The sequence below is a fragment of the Hylaeus anthracinus genome, unplaced genomic scaffold, assembly GCF_026225885.1.
Source record: "Hylaeus anthracinus isolate JK02 unplaced genomic scaffold, UHH_iyHylAnth1.0_haploid 11981, whole genome shotgun sequence".
In the NCBI taxonomy this organism is placed as follows: domain Eukaryota; kingdom Metazoa; phylum Arthropoda; class Insecta; order Hymenoptera; family Colletidae; genus Hylaeus; species Hylaeus anthracinus.
Genome location: NW_026534329.1, coordinates 9544694 through 9563692, shown reverse-complemented (window position 1 = coordinate 9563692; position 18999 = coordinate 9544694). Strand labels below are relative to the sequence as shown.

Here is an 18999-nt window from a genome sequence, read left to right as displayed (position 1 = left end):
ATGTATAGTGAACTAACCTTTTTTCTAATGTGCTATCATAAATAAATTAATTCCAGAAGTGAAAGGTAAAAGGCAATGTAAAATTAAGAAATAGAGCACTTTTATATGCACAGATATCATTATTAATCGCATTGGAACCACTTATGTCATAAAAGGACTCTTAGATTCAAAAAAATCGTTAAAATAAACCACCTTAATATACAGTAACATATTGCATATACGTTTAAACATAAAAAATAATAACATCTGCTATAAGCAAAATATGCCAAATAAAAAATATATATTTTCAATTCCTCCGTTCATGAAACGTATTTCTATCTAGATTCTATTTCTCTATCTGTATTCTATAAAAATATGTATTTGAATAAACATCTGGAGTTTAATAATTAACACTAAACGTACCAAGCCAAATGACCTCTTACAAAATCATTGTCGTAGATTCACAAGTAACACTACCGCAAATGAGTTCTCTATAGCTGAAGGAAATATGTAGAAATACAGTCCTATATATATTGAGAGTCAAAGAGGAAAATATCAGAGCTTATTTGCAATATTAAATTGCCTTTAATATTTTATGATAAGAGTGGGTATACAAGTACTGTGCAAAAATTTTAGGCTACTTACGGTACGTTACATCTTTTACATTTTTACCGCTAAAGAAGAAGTACAAATTTTGATTTAGTTTATATATTTGACTCTACTAATGTTGTTGTATTCTTCGAAGTTCGATAAAAATAGTGCAAATTCAAAGAAGAATTTAATATTTAATACTCCTTGTACATTCGTGATAGCGTCGACTACTCTTAAAAAACATCCAAATAATACTTTACTTATTTCACTTGGAATGTTTTCTCAAATTAGGTTCGTAATGTCTCAAACAATCCATCTACATTTCTTGGCTCTCTTTTTCTCCCAGCTTTGTTCAGGTGACCAAATCATAGCTTTTACTGTTTCATTCTTCTCTAAATTTATTAAACAACTTTTTGACAATGATGTTATATGTAACATAACAATAACAAATGTACATCATGTTTATTTTATGACCATAGATTTATTTACGTGTAATGCAAGCTTAACATGATGGTCTAAGACTTTTGCACGAGATTGTATATAAAGTGCCGATACTAGGGTGATCGTTAAAAATTAAATTTTCGCAGACGCCTCGTAAGAACCTTCTTTTTAGTGAAAGAAAGCTATGGAAATTTTTCTTGTTCATCATTAGACTGCGGATCTTTATGCATTTATAGGAAATTTGAATGTGCAAGAACCTACAAAATGCAAACAATATCCAAGAATATAAAAAAGATTGAAAGTAAAGTTTATGTTATAATATTTGCAGAATAAAATAAATTCTTATTTAGGTTCAATTTTTGTAGGCACATTTGCGAAGATTTTATTTTGCATAAAGATCCGCAGTCTATTCATCACTATCATCGATGTTTGTTTTTCGATAAAATCGCAGTTTTTTGGAAATATCTCATGAAACAGACAGAATTACAGAAAAAGATTTAAAATCGATCGCGTAGAACATTAAATTTTCTTCAAAAAGTGTTATACCCATTTTTGTTTTCAAAAAATATGTATTTGCAAATATATTTCGAACAATTTTCGTAGATTTCATCTAGTGAGCATTTTAAGGATTACAGTGAATTAAAATGGGTAACTAACTAGGTAAGTTCTACGAAAGTTTTTCTTAAGTATCTTCACAATCACACATTTTTCGAAAAAAATCTATAGATATTTTTCACAGAGAATTCAATTTTCTACCAAATCGTTTCTATGGTTTTCTTCTTAACCTTGCATATGTCACGAGATATTACCAAACAACTGCAATTTCAACGGAAACTGAATTTCAATCGTTCGGCGGCACGTGTGTCTCCTTTCGTCTTTTCTAATAAGACAAATTTTCCACGTTTTCTTTCACCGAAAAAAAGCTTCCCACGGGGCATCCGTACAAATTCAATTTTTAACAACCACCATAACCGTTACGTTTAATATTAAACACATGGCGGGGTCGTGCGGGCTACTTACGCCGTCGTCCTAAATTGGAAAATCGTATTATTGCACATGATCAAACGGGGGCATAATAATACCTAATAAAGCATTAACCCAGATATTCCGTTGGAAGATCAACTACCTCGTAAGGTGTCCTCACCCTGTCTTCCCCAAAAGAGCGTCCCTTCCTCCGGGACTTAAATCCAGCCGTGCTAATAATTGCCCGTCCTTTCATCCCCTTGTGTCACGTCTTCTCCGGGGGTGTGTCTCCGTCGAATTTCACCATATTTACAATGAGAACTGTCACCACCCTCTGACCACCGCCGACCCCGCCGTCGCCACGTTTTCCCGATTGAGGGAGGCTCCGTTACAGCGGAACGGAGTGAGGGAGGGAGGAGGGCTAGCAGAGGACGAAAAATGGGAGAGGATGAAGACGGATTGATAATAGGGGCCCGAGGGGTGGGTTAGGGGTTGAAATAGCACCCAGAACCAGTCGGGGATACGGCACCTCGCGATTTCAGGTTTTTTCGATTCTCTCGGCACGGGATGCGAGAGAGCACTGAGTTCCAAGTGGATGGAGCCCCTGATACGCGAGGATGCACTCACCCTCCAACCCCCTCCGTTCCCTTGAATCGGCGCGGTGCGCGCGCGCGCGTATCTCGAGCGTGTTCCCGGTGTTGTTTCGCGAGAGCGTCAGAGGGTGGGCGAACAGAGAGGGATGCCGACGGTCCGTCTAGTGGCACTCGGGGGCTCGAACCATCCAACTCATCCTCCAGGATAAATTCTGACGCCTCGGATTATCCTTGGTGGTCTAGCCCCTCTGATAATATGGGGTTGTTCCGGAATTAACTGCGGATTTCGCGTTGTCTTACGTTGTTTCGTCTCGTTTATATTTACGAGCGACAACGTCTGAACTTTACGAAACTTTGACCCTGTTTTTTGATGTACATATTAATTTGATCCGAAACTTTTTTTTTTATTTAATTTGTGAATAATAGATACAGTAGCTGACGAAAGTATTCGAACGCATTTGTGTACAGTATTTAGCACATTAAATACGTATACAGTGTACTCTCTGACGTTAAATAAAAATAGTATAGATTCAAAGGAAAATTTAATATTTAATACTCCTTTTCAATTCGTGATAACGTTGATTATTCTTGAGCAACATTCATTTAATGCTTTAGTTATTTCACATAGAATGTTTTGCCATTCGTTTCGTAATGCCTCATACAATCCATTTACATTTCTTGGCTCTCTTTTTCTTCCAGCATTGTTCAAATGATCTCAGACATGTTCAATAACATTGAGGTCGGGACTTTCAAGTGGGCAACTCATAACATTTAATATTTTATTTCCTCTGAATCTTTTAAATAATTTTGTATAATTCTATTATATGCAATACCATATATCATATCAGACTGGTCGCAAAGAAACGATTTCAAAATACCGTGATAATTCCCGATTTTCCAGTAATGTGTATCATACTTTTCCCTGATTTGAACATTTTATTCGTATTATTAGGATATTTAAAATTTTTATTACACTTTCACGACACTAGAAAGTTAAAAATAATTATTGTAGTAATTTTAAATAAAACTTTGAAACACGTATCCATTATTACATAGACATTAATCAAGTTTCCGATCACGTTAGGATTCCAGTGCAATATAGTGTTCCGCAAGTAGTACGAAGTAACACTTCGGGACACGAATCTTATTACTCGAACTCTGAGTCCTAAGTTCAATCTCCTTACTTTAGAACTCTAGTAAGCACACGATTGCAGGAGTTCGCAAATATACTCATATTACGCTACTCTCATTCGATTACATTCGACCCGATGCTACAATCCAAGAGTCGGCCAACTTTGGCACTCTAAAAGCGGGACGCGATATCATGTATTTTTTTCTAAAGAAAACTATTGGTCTTGAGAATTTTAAATGTTATATGTATTTTTACTTATGTTTTATCGAGCTACGAGAAATTTTCCAGATAGAAAAAATTGATTTTATTCACCAGTCAATCATATTTTTAAATTATACTTCTTGGGGCACATAACGGGTCTGTCAACATTGAAATTCTAAAAATCGAGTAATGTTTAACATTTTATATAATGGAAAGTATTCGACGCATATAAATTTTTAACTTCCCTGATAACATGGGGTTGTTCCTGAATTAAGTACGGATTTCGAAACATGTTATCTTACGTTGTTTCATCTCGCTTATGTTTATGAGCAGTAACGTCTGAACTTTTCGCAACTTTGACCAACCTTCATTAACGAAAATATTAACTTCTCTTTCGTTTTATTAGTAAACAATATGTACAGTGGCCAACGAAAATATTAAATATATATGTTAAGCTAAAGTGTGTTACAATATAATGTGCATAGTAAGGAAAATCTTGAAGATTTCGATACTAAAATTAATAATTAAAAATTAAAAATTAATTCACAAGTGTACACAGTATTTACATAATGGTTATTAAAATGAGGTACCACGAGTAGTAGACAAAAGCACATTCGAACGCTGCACATAGTGTTATTCTACAGTATTACATGTTAATATTTTGTTGCACCGCCTTTGGTATTGGTAACTTGTTTGACTCGTCGTTCCATATTATACACTATTCTTTACAGTACAGTCAATGGAATTCCATATTTCTGATATTTTTTCTTTTATAATAATATCAGTTTAGATGTAATGTGATACTTTTTCAATCTTCCTTGGAGTTCTGCCCATAATTGGATTGACTTCTGGACTTGTGGTAGAGTGCTTAATATACGTATCATAAACTAGCCACTAATAGAATACAAGTTAAAAAAAAAAACCACTGAATAAATTCTTCTCTGTAAAAAAATATCCCGAAAAATACTGAGTACTTATGTTAGTCTCTTAATATAATTATCCTCATGGGTTGTAGCTATTTTCTATGTTTATTTGTAGGTACAGGGACCAGTGGTCAATCCAATAGACTACTGACTAATAGGAGAATTACGAAAAGAGGTATCTGAAGTAATGTAAACAAATGAAATCAAGGTAAAAGACGAACAATTGCAAAATTTGTACATTAGATGTTATAGACATGTTATATGATTTCACATTCTACTAAAAAAAAATCATTCACTCACTCTTAATGTAGTTTAGCCGATTGATACTAAAACAACTGATAGCTAACGCATACTTATTATAGATAAAAGTATTAGGATGGTCGTTCAAACTTAAATTCTCGCAGACACCCCATGAAAAACTTCTGTTTGTGGTAAACAAAATTTGGACAATTTTGCTCGTTAGAAAGAAATTAAAAGAACACGTACCGCCGGACGATGGAAGTTTAGTTTTCGATAAAATCGCAGTTGTTTGGTAATATCTCACGCAATATGCAGAATTAAGGAAAAAACCATGCAAATGGTTTTGTAGAAAATTAAATTCTCTATGAAAAATGTTCTATTCATTCTTTTTTTTTTTAAATGTGTGTTTGGGAAGATATATAAATAAAGCCTGCGTAATCCTTACAATGCTTACTAGACAAGATATACGAAAGTTTTTTTTTTTTTTTTTAGAAAAAATGGATAAAACATTTTGGTAGAGAATTTAGTTTTCTACAAAATCATTTCTATGTTTTTTTTCCTTAACTATGCAGACTTCACGAAACAATTTAAAAAAAAAAACTGTGATTTCATCGCAAAATGAATTTCGATGATGAATAAACAAATTTTTCTTCGTTTTCTTTCACCAAAAAGAAGGTTTTTATGCAACGTGTGCTGAAATTTAATTTCTAACAACCGTAATACACATACTATTATTATATTTGAGGTTCAACGAAAAGTACCATATAGAAAGATAGTCGCCTCACAAGTGCAAAGGGTTAATATATAGATGGTCCAACTAGAATTGTAGCTCGTAAGATTTAGCTCGAAATAATCCAATAATAAAGGTGATCGAATTACGTGATCCGTCTTGAACAATGCTTGAACATTCTCGGCTTTATCATTCCTCCAGACTTCACATTTTTATTATTTTTTCTTTTTTATCTTGTTCAATCGTCGTCGAGCACCGGTACCGCCTCGAATCCAATAATAAGGCTCTGAGAATGCCGATGCCGTTCCTCGAGGAAAATACCTCTCGTGCTCAACTTCCGCGTGTTCCCACGTTAACTTTTCAGGATTCGAAGCGATGAGGAATATCTTAAACTCTAAATTCACACTCATATCGCCCCACGTCTAATACATTACACGGTTTTTTAAAGACAATCAAACGAAGAGGGTAAAAGTATCCTCCATCAGGTTTCTATCTATCGAGCAATTGTGCGGAATGTACCAATAAAGTTGATTGCGCGATGGCTTCCGGTTTCTTTCTCGTCCTTAGTTAGTAGCGAGGGTTCGAGTTACATTTCTAAATTAAAAACCATCAGAATGGTCGGGATGATCCATGGCTAAATGTATTCAATCACAATCAACGGAGACGAATGCATTAGAACACTCTTGAAATTGAATTTTTCAGAATATATCAAAGGCTTTTGTACCTTGGACTTTTAATTGGATGACTTTTGACGTCTTCTTTAAGAATTGTATTGGTTCATCTTCGTATGTATTTTTATTTATGTTTTATCGAGCCACAAGAATTTTTCTATGTAGTAATAATTAATTTTTGTGAAACAGTTGATCATTTCTTAAATTATTCTTCTTGTGGCACATCAAACGTCTCTTTAGATTGGAATTCTAAAAATTGTGGAAGGTTTAACTTTTTTTATAAGGTGAACTATTAGACTTATCAATTTAAAATATACGTATTTTTAGTTAGATTTTATCGAGCCACAAGTTACTTTTCCAAATAGTAATAATGGATCTTGTTTAAACAGTTACTTATTTTTTAAATTCCTTCTCCAATCCGTGGCCAGATCGTTCTAGAACATTATATCATTTGTTCAATTCAATATGGTTAATTACCAATTATGGTAATACTACGTCGGGTTGCTTGCTCTGTTTACGTGTTACCAATGGTAACTCATCGGTCATGCGATACTCGTTTTTGGAGCGACCTCGCTTTGAAGCCTCATCGCGCGCTCGGTCCTCCCTGCCGTCTTGAATCCTCGAAAGCCCATCGCCTGCCAAACAGCACCAGATCAGCTGCCCGAACAATCAATATATTGACCGGACGCTAACATACAGTTGAACATATCAATCACTAACTTTGATGAGTATTACTGATTTTTTTTACTTGCTACAAAAATTCTCCGAGCGAAGGCTAATTTGGATTCACGATATCAATTTTAATGCCTGTGCAATCTTTGCACAGGACTACAGGCGTTCGTAACTAACGAAGTCGACGATATTCGATTATATCGTTGACATCGTTCACAATTGCATCAAAGCAATCGAAGAAAATTCCTAAACTAATATTGAAATTCGATACGGAAGGACAAAGAGAATGTGAATCAACTTCTTTGTAATTTCTATGGCAAGCCAAGTTGAATTAATCGCCTGGGTTAATTTCAGAACATGAAAGGAAATTGAAGGAGAGACACGATAGGATAAACCTACGTCTAATTTGCGTTCCTGCGCGGCTCGAATTAATTAAAATAATTAACTTTGAAGTCTCCTTCATAGTTAAAAGGCGTATTTTACAAGTAATTTCCGAACTTCAATGCACACAGTTGTAATAAATATTTCAAGATCCGTGTATAGGGAGCTTAGAATAATTTAAAAAATAAGTAACTGTTTAAACAAGATCCATTATTACTACTTGGAAAAGTAACTTGTGGCTCGATAAAATCTAACTAAAAATACGTATATTTTAAATTGATGAGTCTAATAGTTCACCTTATAAAAAAAGTTAAACCTTCCACAATTTTTAGAATTCCAATCTAAAGAGACGTTTGATGTGCCACAAGAAGAATAATTTAAGAAATGATCAACTGTTTCACAAAAATTAATTATTACTACATAGAAAAATTCTTGTGGCTCGATAAAACATAAATAAAAATACATACGAAGATGAACCAATACAATTCTTAAAGAAGACGTCAAAAGTCATCCAATTAAAAGTCCAAGGTACAAAAGCCTTTGATATATTCTGAAAAATTCAATTTCAAGAGTGTTCTAATGCATTCGTCTCCGTTGATTGTGATTGAATACATTTAGCCATGGATCATCCCGACCATTCTGATGGTTTTTAATTTAGAAATGTAACTCGAACCCTCGCTACTAACTAAGGACGAGAAAGAAACCGGAAGCCATCGCGCAATCAACTTTATTGGTACATTCCGCACAATTGCTCGATAGATAGAAACCTGATGGAGGATACTTTTACCCTCTTCGTTTGATTGTCTTTAAAAAACCGTGTAATGTATTAGACGTGGGGCGATATGAGTGTGAATTTAGAGTTTAAGATATTCCTCATCGCTTCGAATCCTGAAAAGTTAACGTGGGAACACGCGGAAGTTGAGCACGAGAGGTATTTTCCTCGAGGAACGGCATCGGCATTCTCAGAGCCTTATTATTGGATTCGAGGCGGTACCGGTGCTCGACGACGATTGAACAAGATAAAAAAGAAAAAATAATAAAAATGTGAAGTCTGGAGGAATGATAAAGCCGAGAATGTTCAAGCATTGTTCAAGACGGATCACGTAATTCGATCACCTTTATTATTGGATTATTTCGAGCTAAATCTTACGAGCTACAATTCTAGTTGGACCATCTATATATTAACCCTTTGCACTTGTGAGGCGACTATCTTTCTATATGGTACTTTTCGTTGAACCTCAAATATAATAATAGTATGTGTATTACGGTTGTTAGAAATTAAATTTCAGCACACGTTGCATAAAAACCTTCTTTTTGGTGAAAGAAAACGAAGAAAAATTTGTTTATTCATCATCGAAATTCATTTTGCGATGAAATCACAGTTTTTTTTTTTAAATTGTTTCGTGAAGTCTGCATAGTTAAGGAAAAAAAACATAGAAATGATTTTGTAGAAAACTAAATTCTCTACCAAAATGTTTTATCCATTTTTTCTAAAAAAAAAAAAAAAAAACTTTCGTATATCTTGTCTAGTAAGCATTGTAAGGATTACGCAGGCTTTATTTATATATCTTCCCAAACACACATTTAAAAAAAAAAAGAATGAATAGAACATTTTTCATAGAGAATTTAATTTTCTACAAAACCATTTGCATGGTTTTTTCCTTAATTCTGCATATTGCGTGAGATATTACCAAACAACTGCGATTTTATCGAAAACTAAACTTCCATCGTCCGGCGGTACGTGTTCTTTTAATTTCTTTCTAACGAGCAAAATTGTCCAAATTTTGTTTACCACAAACAGAAGTTTTTCATGGGGTGTCTGCGAGAATTTAAGTTTGAACGACCATCCTAATACTTTTATCTATAATAAGTATGCGTTAGCTATCAGTTGTTTTAGTATCAATCGGCTAAACTACATTAAGAGTGAGTGAATGATTTTTTTTTAGTAGAATGTGAAATCATATAACATGTCTATAACATCTAATGTACAAATTTTGCAATTGTTCGTCTTTTACCTTGATTTCATTTGTTTACATTACTTCAGATACCTCTTTTCGTAATTCTCCTATTAGTCAGTAGTCTATTGGATTGACCACTGGTCCCTGTACCTACAAATAAACATAGAAAATAGCTACAACCCATGAGGATAATTATATTAAGAGACTAACATAAGTACTCAGTATTTTTCGGGATATTTTTTTACAGAGAAGAATTTATTCAGTGGTTTTTTTTTTTAACTTGTATTCTATTAGTGGCTAGTTTATGATACGTATATTAAGCACTCTACCACAAGTCCAGAAGTCAATCCAATTATGGGCAGAACTCCAAGGAAGATTGAAAAAGTATCACATTACATCTAAACTGATATTATTATAAAAGAAAAAATATCAGAAATATGGAATTCCATTGACTGTACTGTAAAGAATAGTGTATAATATGGAACGACGAGTCAAACAAGTTACCAATACCAAAGGCGGTGCAACAAAATATTAACATGTAATACTGTAGAATAACACTATGTGCAGCGTTCGAATGTGCTTTTGTCTACTACTCGTGGTACCTCATTTTAATAACCATTATGTAAATACTGTGTACACTTGTGAATTAATTTTTAATTTTTAATTATTAATTTTAGTATCGAAATCTTCAAGATTTTCCTTACTATGCACATTATATTGTAACACACTTTAGCTTAACATATATATTTAATATTTTCGTTGGCCACTGTACATATTGTTTACTAATAAAACGAAAGAGAAGTTAATATTTTCGTTAATGAAGGTTGGTCAAAGTTGCGAAAAGTTCAGACGTTACTGCTCATAAACATAAGCGAGATGAAACAACGTAAGATAACATGTTTCGAAATCCGTACTTAATTCAGGAACAACCCCATGTTATCAGGGAAGTTAAAAATTTATATGCGTCGAATACTTTCCATTATATAAAATGTTAAACATTACTCGATTTTTAGAATTTCAATGTTGACAGACCCGTTATGTGCCCCAAGAAGTATAATTTAAAAATATGATTGACTGGTGAATAAAATCAATTTTTTCTATCTGGAAAATTTCTCGTAGCTCGATAAAACATAAGTAAAAATACATATAACATTTAAAATTCTCAAGACCAATAGTTTTCTTTAGAAAAAAATACATGATATCGCGTCCCGCTTTTAGAGTGCCAAAGTTGGCCGACTCTTGGATTGTAGCATCGGGTCGAATGTAATCGAATGAGAGTAGCGTAATATGAGTATATTTGCGAACTCCTGCAATCGTGTGCTTACTAGAGTTCTAAAGTAAGGAGATTGAACTTAGGACTCAGAGTTCGAGTAATAAGATTCGTGTCCCGAAGTGTTACTTCGTACTACTTGCGGAACACTATATTGCACTGGAATCCTAACGTGATCGGAAACTTGATTAATGTCTATGTAATAATGGATACGTGTTTCAAAGTTTTATTTAAAATTACTACAATAATTATTTTTAACTTTCTAGTGTCGTGAAAGTGTAATAAAAATTTTAAATATCCTAATAATACGAATAAAATGTTCAAATCAGGGAAAAGTATGATACACATTACTGGAAAATCGGGAATTATAAACGCGCTGCACGTGGTACACCCATGGCGCTCTCCCATCTTCCAGACGTCTGCAAACTCTCCCTTTCTTCAAGACATAGTTCGTAAAATACTGCTTCGTCTCGCTGTTACGAACGTTGTCCATTAAGATTTTTCGCACCTGTTCCAACTGCTTGGCCTTCATCTGTGGCATCAAAATCCAATCAGCTTCGGTGATATCTACCGGATAAACGTCAATCGTTGGCATCGGCTTGCGACTCAAAGCATTCACATGCTGCATCGCTGAACTTGGCCGATACTCGATATCAAACCTGAAATCTTGTACCTTTAGCCACCACCGCCCAATCCTGGGAATCAAATCCTTCGTAAACGTTGTTCTCAATGCGTTGCAATCCTTAACGACCCTAAAACGTATCCCGATCAGATAGACTCGAAAATACCGTAACGCGAGTACAAGTTCCCAATTCATATGAATGATAATTACGTTGGTCGTCTTTTTTGGAATGGTTGGAAAATCTTTGTAATTATAGATAAACACTAAGAGATAATAAATCCGCACAAGAAACAATTATTTATATTTCTTGAAGATGGACACAAAAATGAAACGGTAACTGGTAAAACAAAAGAAACAATCTAGAGCTGTCTATTCTCGCACTTTCGCACAGATCAGATATCGCTATCCGTTGACTCCTTCGTCGCTCACGCACACATATGGACAACATACACACACACATCCATCCATTTATTCTCGCATTATAGAATGCCAATACATATATTTTCAACACGTTTGCTTACTAAAATACCCGACTACCTGACGCGTCCCGTAGATCGAGTACTGGAACAATATCGCCCCTAATCCCAAGGAACTGCCGTTCATATCCATTTCAGTTCGCTTCGAGCTATCGAAAATAGCCAGAATCGGTTTCGTCGTTAGGATTCGCTTCACTGTCCGCACAACTTCTTTCTGCTTCCTGCCCTAGGCCACATTTTTTTTCGTCAAAATCGTCGAGAGTGTGGCCAGGCTTGCGTATCCCTTCATACATATCCTGAAGTATCCTGCAAGGCCAAAGAACTGTCGAACTTCCTTCACATCCCTAGGCTCTGGCACGTTAAGAATTGCATTGATATTACATTCTCTGGGTTTAACCCCTGCTTAATTCCCGTCAGAGTGAATTTATGTTCGTTTTCAGAAACGAATACTTATATAACTTTTTAGTACCCTATATGTATCAATGCGAATCTGCCCTGAATCATGGGCGGTCGTTGACTGTCCTGCAGCTAGTGACCGCGCTTTAGCCTCGGCAACACGGGACTCGGCCTAACGCTCCCGCTAATGCGTCCATGTTCTCCTCCTTATCGACCATTGCACACCAGCGCTAACCTAACCTTATACCACGAATTCAAACGCGCCACGAGCGGCCCGCGGAGGAAATAGGTGGGCGCGCAGTCCCGATCTGCGCAGCAATACAAAATGGTGGCGACTACACGTTGCTCACGTGGTCTCAACACGCAATATCGCGAAATCGTACGAAAAAGGCAGGAGAAGAACGTCTACACGTTAATTATAACAATAACAACAAAACTTGACTTTATTCGAAATGGACGCTCTGGCCGCTTCTCGCAAAGCAGAACATGGCCGCTTCTCGCAAAGCAGAACATGGCCGCTTCTCGCAAAGCAGAACATGGCCGCTTCCCCCACTCTTGCATATCGAGTAAGAGGGAAGAGAGAGATGGGAATACGTGATCCCCACATGAATATATCAGAACGATTAAAAACAAATGACATACATACATATCATAAAAGATAGTACTTCAGACATATTTATAAAAAAAGTTTGGTGACGATACGTAAATTTTTTTCGGTGCTATATCTCTTTGAATATGGAAGAAAATAAAGTGCATTTTAGGCATTTAATACTTTTCTATTATCGGAAAGGTACGAATGCTACACAACCGGCTAATAAGATATGTGTTGTTTATGGCGAAGGTGCTGTAGCTGAAAGAATGGCACGGAAGTGGTTTGCAAAATTTAAAATGGTAACCTTAACCTTAAAGACGAAGTGCGCTCGGGTAGGCCCTCCACCACAGATAAAGATCAAATCAAAACATTGGTTGAGAATAATCCTCACTATACAACACGTAATCTCGCAGAAATGTTAAATTTGTCAAAATCCACCATCCATGAGCACGTTTTGAAAGCTTGGATACATAAACCGTTCCGACGTATGGGTGCCCCATGAGTTAACGGAAAAAAATCTAATGGATCGCATTTCCATTTACGACTCGCTGTGCAAACGCAACGAAGAGACACCATTTTTGAAACGAGTAGTAACGGGAGATGAAAAATGTATTATTTATAACAATGTTGAGCGAAAACGATCTTAGAGAAAACGAAATGAACCACCTTTAGCCACCCCAAAAGCCGGTCTTCATCCCAGGAAGGTCATGCTCTCTGTCTGGTGGGATTGGAAAGGAATTCTTTATTATGAGCTTTTACCCAACAACGAGACGATAAATTTAGAGAAATATTGTTCCCAGACCTCGCACCCTCAGATTTCCATCTGTTTAGGTCATTACAAAATTCCCTTAATGGAAAAAACTTTAACACCTTAGATGACATAAAAAATCATGTTAAGAAGTTCTTCCTGAGAACTTACTATCCTTTTTTAACAAATTTGTTAATGGTCGAGCAATAATTGAGTAACCATAAATGAATTTTCTGATATATCCTGTCAGACCTAAAAAACTTTGTACATCTTTTACACATTGGGGTTTCGAAAATTTAACTACAGCTTTAATTTTATGTTCGGACGGCCGAACGCATCCGTTTTCAATTATATGCCCCAAATATTCAACTCGTGTTTTTAAAAGTTACATTTACTCCAATTTATTAACAACCCATATTGGCCAGCAACATTCGATACAGTTTTAAGATTCTTAATTGCATTATCTACATCGCTAGCTAAAAATATTATATCATCTAAATATGTTCGGGCAATACCCGCTGCTATGACTTCTCTAAATACTGCGTATATAAACTTTTGAAATACGCCTGGTGAGTTACACAATCCGAAAGGTACTTTTAAAAATTCATAGTGACCATTTGGTACGACAAACGCAGTATACTTGCGACTGGTCTCCTCAACCGGCACATCAAAGAAACTGTTTCTCAAATCTAAAGTACTGAAAATTGTTGCACCTTGCAAAGAATCTAATCCGTCCTCTATTAACGGTAAGGGATACCTATCTTTTATAATCTTTTTATTTAAAAGCCTATAGTCTACGCAAATTCTAGTTAAACCGTTTTTTTTCTTCAGTAAAACTATTGGACTCGCATAGTCTGAATGCGACGGTTGCACAATTCCTTCCTCCACTCATACAGCTATTTGCTTCTCAACCTCGATTTTTTCCTCAGCGGACAATCTACGCAGTCTTTGGTATACGGGAACGTCATCGCTCAGGATGATATTCATTATAACTCCTACTTCGCGCGTTTTATGCGGCTCATATTTATCAACCAAATCTTTAATTACTTCTCTATGCTCAATAGAAACATGCGGTACATCTATTTCACTCGTATCATCGACACTAATATTAAAAACTTCCGGTACATCTAGCTTCCTAATTGAAATTTCTCCCCCTTTCATGGTGAATATTACAGAGTCTAGAAAATCTGTCCCTATTATCAAACCATGCGGTATCAATGCATCAGGCACAACATGTACATTTATGGAATAAATTGTATCATCTATTGAAATATCTGTTAAAAATTCACCCATTGTATAATTTCTTTTTGTACCTACACCGCAGAATTGCAAAATTCTATTATTTAGTTTAGGCGCTTCAATTTTAATGTAACGATCCGCTCGCATTAAATTTAAATCGCTACCAGAATCAATTAATGCTACCAACTTACAACGCTCGATCTGCACCTCCTTAACACGCTTTTTCCGTGATTCCTCTGACGTACTATTCACATTTTTTACAAGATTTTTTACACCACTACATTTAGGCGCAATGTGACCATACTCTTTACATTTGAAACATATAGCACCTTCACTCTTCGTTGGGAAATTCGCACTTAAATGATTTCGATCTCCACACAAGAAACACCTTTTTATATTTTCCTGTGCAACTCCACGGGTTGTTTTCTTCACCTTTTCTTCGGTCCGTCGGCTCTTCGTTCTTGAGTTCTCCCTCATTGTCTCGTACGGCTCGAATTTTTCCTTCAATTCACGGATACTCTTTGCTCCATATAATATCATTTTCTTTGATTCTTCGTCTTGTACTCCATCGATAATATATTTGATGACAGCTGAAACTTCCATATTTGCCTGTTTGGCTATCTCCAACATGTGATATACATATTCCTGGTATGTTTCATTGGACTTTTTGGTTCTTTGAGACAATTCTTTATGAATTTTGTGTACGTCCACGACATGCGAAAACTCTGATTTCAACGCACGCTTCATTTCAGACCATCTGCGACAACACTTTTCGTAATTGACGAACATTTTTGCCGATCCACGAAGCAATCTTTTCGCATATATATATCACTTTCTGCACATCACTCCATTCGCATAATTCTGTCATATCCTCGAACTCTTGCAGCCAACAACGAATACTCTCTTTATGGTCGCCGCTGAAGGTATTTAAAGACTCCTCAACATCTTTGAACGTCAAAACTTGCATGCGTCTTGTGCATTCTTCAACAAAATTTCGATTACGTTCGTCTTCGTCTTCATCATTTTCATTTTCATCCTCATCTTCACCATGGTCGATTTCGAATGTCAACGCTGCCCTTAGACGATCTTGCAGTTCCTTTTGGTTTCCACTCGTCCTTAGTTTCCGTTTCTTCAATTCTTCTTTTAATTCAACTATCTTCTTTAAGTCTACACCCTTCAACTTCTCACTACCTAAGCTGCCCTGCAGTGTGATATCAATTATCGTATCATTTCCTGCATCTGACATCTTGACTTTGAAATTGAACTCTCTTCACAATTTGTTCAACTCAACACGATCTATTCAACTCAACACAGTTCAACACACTTTGTTCAACACAGATGACACAGTAATTTTTGCTATTCGACCCTCGCATTCTTTCACCACGCAAACTTCCCGTTACGGGCCCGCTGGCCCGTGGGTTTTTCCCATCCCTCGCTTTCATTCGGAACGGCTCCGTGCGACTTTCCCGATACTACATATCTAATAATTTATCGAATGAATTTATTGACATTCGTTAATATCTAAAAAAACTTGTCCTTAAAATAGCGCATGTTAGCAAAAAAATTGTTAAATCTATTATTAGATTCTCGCTTCAAAAAAAAAAAAAAAAAAAAAAAATTGATGAATCCAATAATTACGAACCATCGATTCACGTAACAACCCTTCTGCTTCCATAACACAAGCAATTTTCAAAAATTTATTCGTGCTCATGTTATCGTTTTGATAGTTCAGGCGAGACTGCGTTTAAAACGCATAGTGTGGCTCCGGCCTTATCTTGAACCGTGATTGTTGTTAATATTTAATCGAAGACTGAATGTTACTGTATGCATTATAAATATTTAATTAATTCAAACATATTCATCTCGAAGTTCAAGTTTATTTTATATACCTACGTTTTATGTGAAAGTAGTATTCCCAATCACGAAAAGTATTAATAAATTTTATTAGTTGTATGTATTATTCTCAAGAGACAAATCAATATAACAAAATTGCTACTACGAAAGAATTAAATATATTTATTACTTTGTGTAATGTATAATTCAAAGAGCCATCATTTAATGTATTAGGTTGTCCCGAAAATTTCTTTCGCGAGTTGCACTCAATTATTTTATGTAGTCGTGTTTCTATAAATAGACAATCTAATTTCATAGATATTCATGTTGTAACAGTAATGGGGCAAAATGAATCGTGCACAATTCAGTAATGTAACATAAAACATAAAATATTGTGCATGTATTATTTATTAATAGAGCGAAAGAAACTTTTAGGGCAACCTAATATTTCTCTCCTCAATGTGCATCATTGTCAAGACCAACTGACATCGGTTCTTCATTAAAACGTTTTTTCTCGTTTGACAGAGTAATCGATAAAGGGATTCACTTTCTAAAATTGATTGTTCTTTACAATTACATGCACATTACAAATTTGGGAAACAAATTATGCAGTAATTAAGATTTACAGGTTCATAGTCGTAAATTTAAATTATATGTGAGTATATGTGTGAAAATTTACTGGCGAGCAATAACTAACGATAATTAAGAAGGTGCGACATATTTATGACTCCAAATTTATCGGTCGATTACTGCGAACGGAACTAAAAAGAAAAAGAGAACGCACATGTATGAGTATATTGAACTACTAATTTTGATTTAACCATGTGCTTTATAAATGCACCGACTATTATGAATGGCCCAGATTAAAATTTAAGTTTTCATTCATTTTTGTATTACATTCATTCATTCTGAAAAATTACATTTTCAGATCACAAATGAAAGTATCTCAAGTCAAGGAAAATATCACTTATTGATAGATTGTTATAATTAAATTTCGAATAAATATACACTATGGACGATACATTTACAATACAAATTACTATAGTAAATACATGCTAAACATGATAAAAAAATATGCGCATTTATGTAAAATTATATAACAATATTATTGAATTAATTCAACATACGTAGAATATATTCAACATACATTATTTATATGTAGTTTCTATATTATTATACGCCATAAATGCATAAAATTCAATGTCTAATTATAATTATCAATATAAGTGAGATCTATCATTCATCATGTTTTCATTTCCATGAAGTTGTTTACTGTGGTCTGTGAACATACAACTGGGCTCTAATCATACATTAGAGTTGCATCGATTTTCTTGCGTGGTATAACGAGTCTCCGTAGGTTTCAAAGTCTTTATTTAACATTAGCAAGTAAACTTAGAATTACACTTATATAAAATTGTTCGATATTCGATAGAACTTGTACACGGTCGCGCTAACACAGTCGTCGACGGATTTAGTCGCGAGAGACTTGACTAAGTCCTTCGGTCCACTCAGGGAGCGCTCAGAGCAGAGTCTTTTCTTTTGACACTTTCGGTCCGTATTAGCTGTCCACCCAGGGAGCGGCTAGTTGGAGCGAAAAGTGTAGAAAACTGACAAAAATCCTACGCTACTCGCCCTTTTAACCTACGCGGGAGTCGTCAGGGCGTGGTAGGGGTAGGTCAGGTACCTCGGGGCCTTAGAGGGGTACGACGTGAACGCTACTCTGGTGAGCGCTCGGGGTAGTGTGGGCACTACAACTTCGGGGTCTTAGCGGGGGTGCGACTGGGACGCTATTCTGGCGGGCGTTCGGGGTAGTGTGGACGCTACAGTGAGAAGTAAATTACAACCACACATTGTAACTCGTCTATGAAATACAGTTGCAAACCGAAAAAAAAGAGGGATAAATAAAGAATACTCCAGGAAGGGGTTCAGGATTTTATTCTTTAGTCACAAAATATATGTGCAGCAAAGTCGTGGTGAAATAAAGTAAATACTGGAATATTCTACATTACTTATGTTTTATTAAAAAATAAAATCCTAAAGCCAACATGAAGTAATTATCTTCTACGTTCAATTGTTATCATGTGTGCTTTCATTTAAAATATACAAATCAGATGTATTCTATACCATTTATATTTAATTATAAAACAAAATGTAAAAATTCCGTTTGAAAATCACTTTGTAACAAGATGATTATTAATAAATGTCTGGACATACACTAGCCGTAAAAAAAACGGGACACTATTTTAAAACGCCATAACTCCGAGAGTTTTCAACCGATTTTCGGGAAACTTTGTGAGGTTTAGTTTTGAAGTGTCCTCTGGGTGTGTGCAAAGTTGATTTGACGAGGG

The 18999-nt window shown here is 35.3% G+C and overlaps 2 protein-coding genes and 1 long non-coding RNA gene across 6 annotated transcripts in view; 1 reads left to right on the top strand and 2 right to left on the bottom strand.

The window, feature by feature from the left end:
- The window catches only part of LOC128885663 (uncharacterized), a 141904-nt gene extending 139375 nt beyond the window's left edge, over positions 1 to 2529 (bottom strand). Inside the window, exon 1 of one of the 2 annotated variants that reach the window (XM_054139829.1) lies at positions 2138 to 2529. The gene's annotated coding sequence lies outside the window, so the exon portion shown is untranslated. The remainder of the gene's footprint in view (positions 1 to 2137) is intronic. The other variant, XM_054139830.1, reaches the window with a different exon arrangement.
- LOC128885657 (midasin) overlaps positions 1 to 18999 on the top strand; it is a 188987-nt gene that overhangs the window by 136714 nt on the left and 33274 nt on the right. The window lies entirely within an intron of this gene.
- LOC128885697 (uncharacterized) lies at positions 11002 to 12402 on the bottom strand. Its single transcript, XR_008459645.1, has 4 exons — positions 12225 to 12402; positions 11905 to 12149; positions 11419 to 11497; positions 11002 to 11312 (listed from the first exon to the last, which is right to left on the bottom strand). It is a non-coding gene; the product is annotated as an uncharacterized LOC128885697 (long non-coding RNA).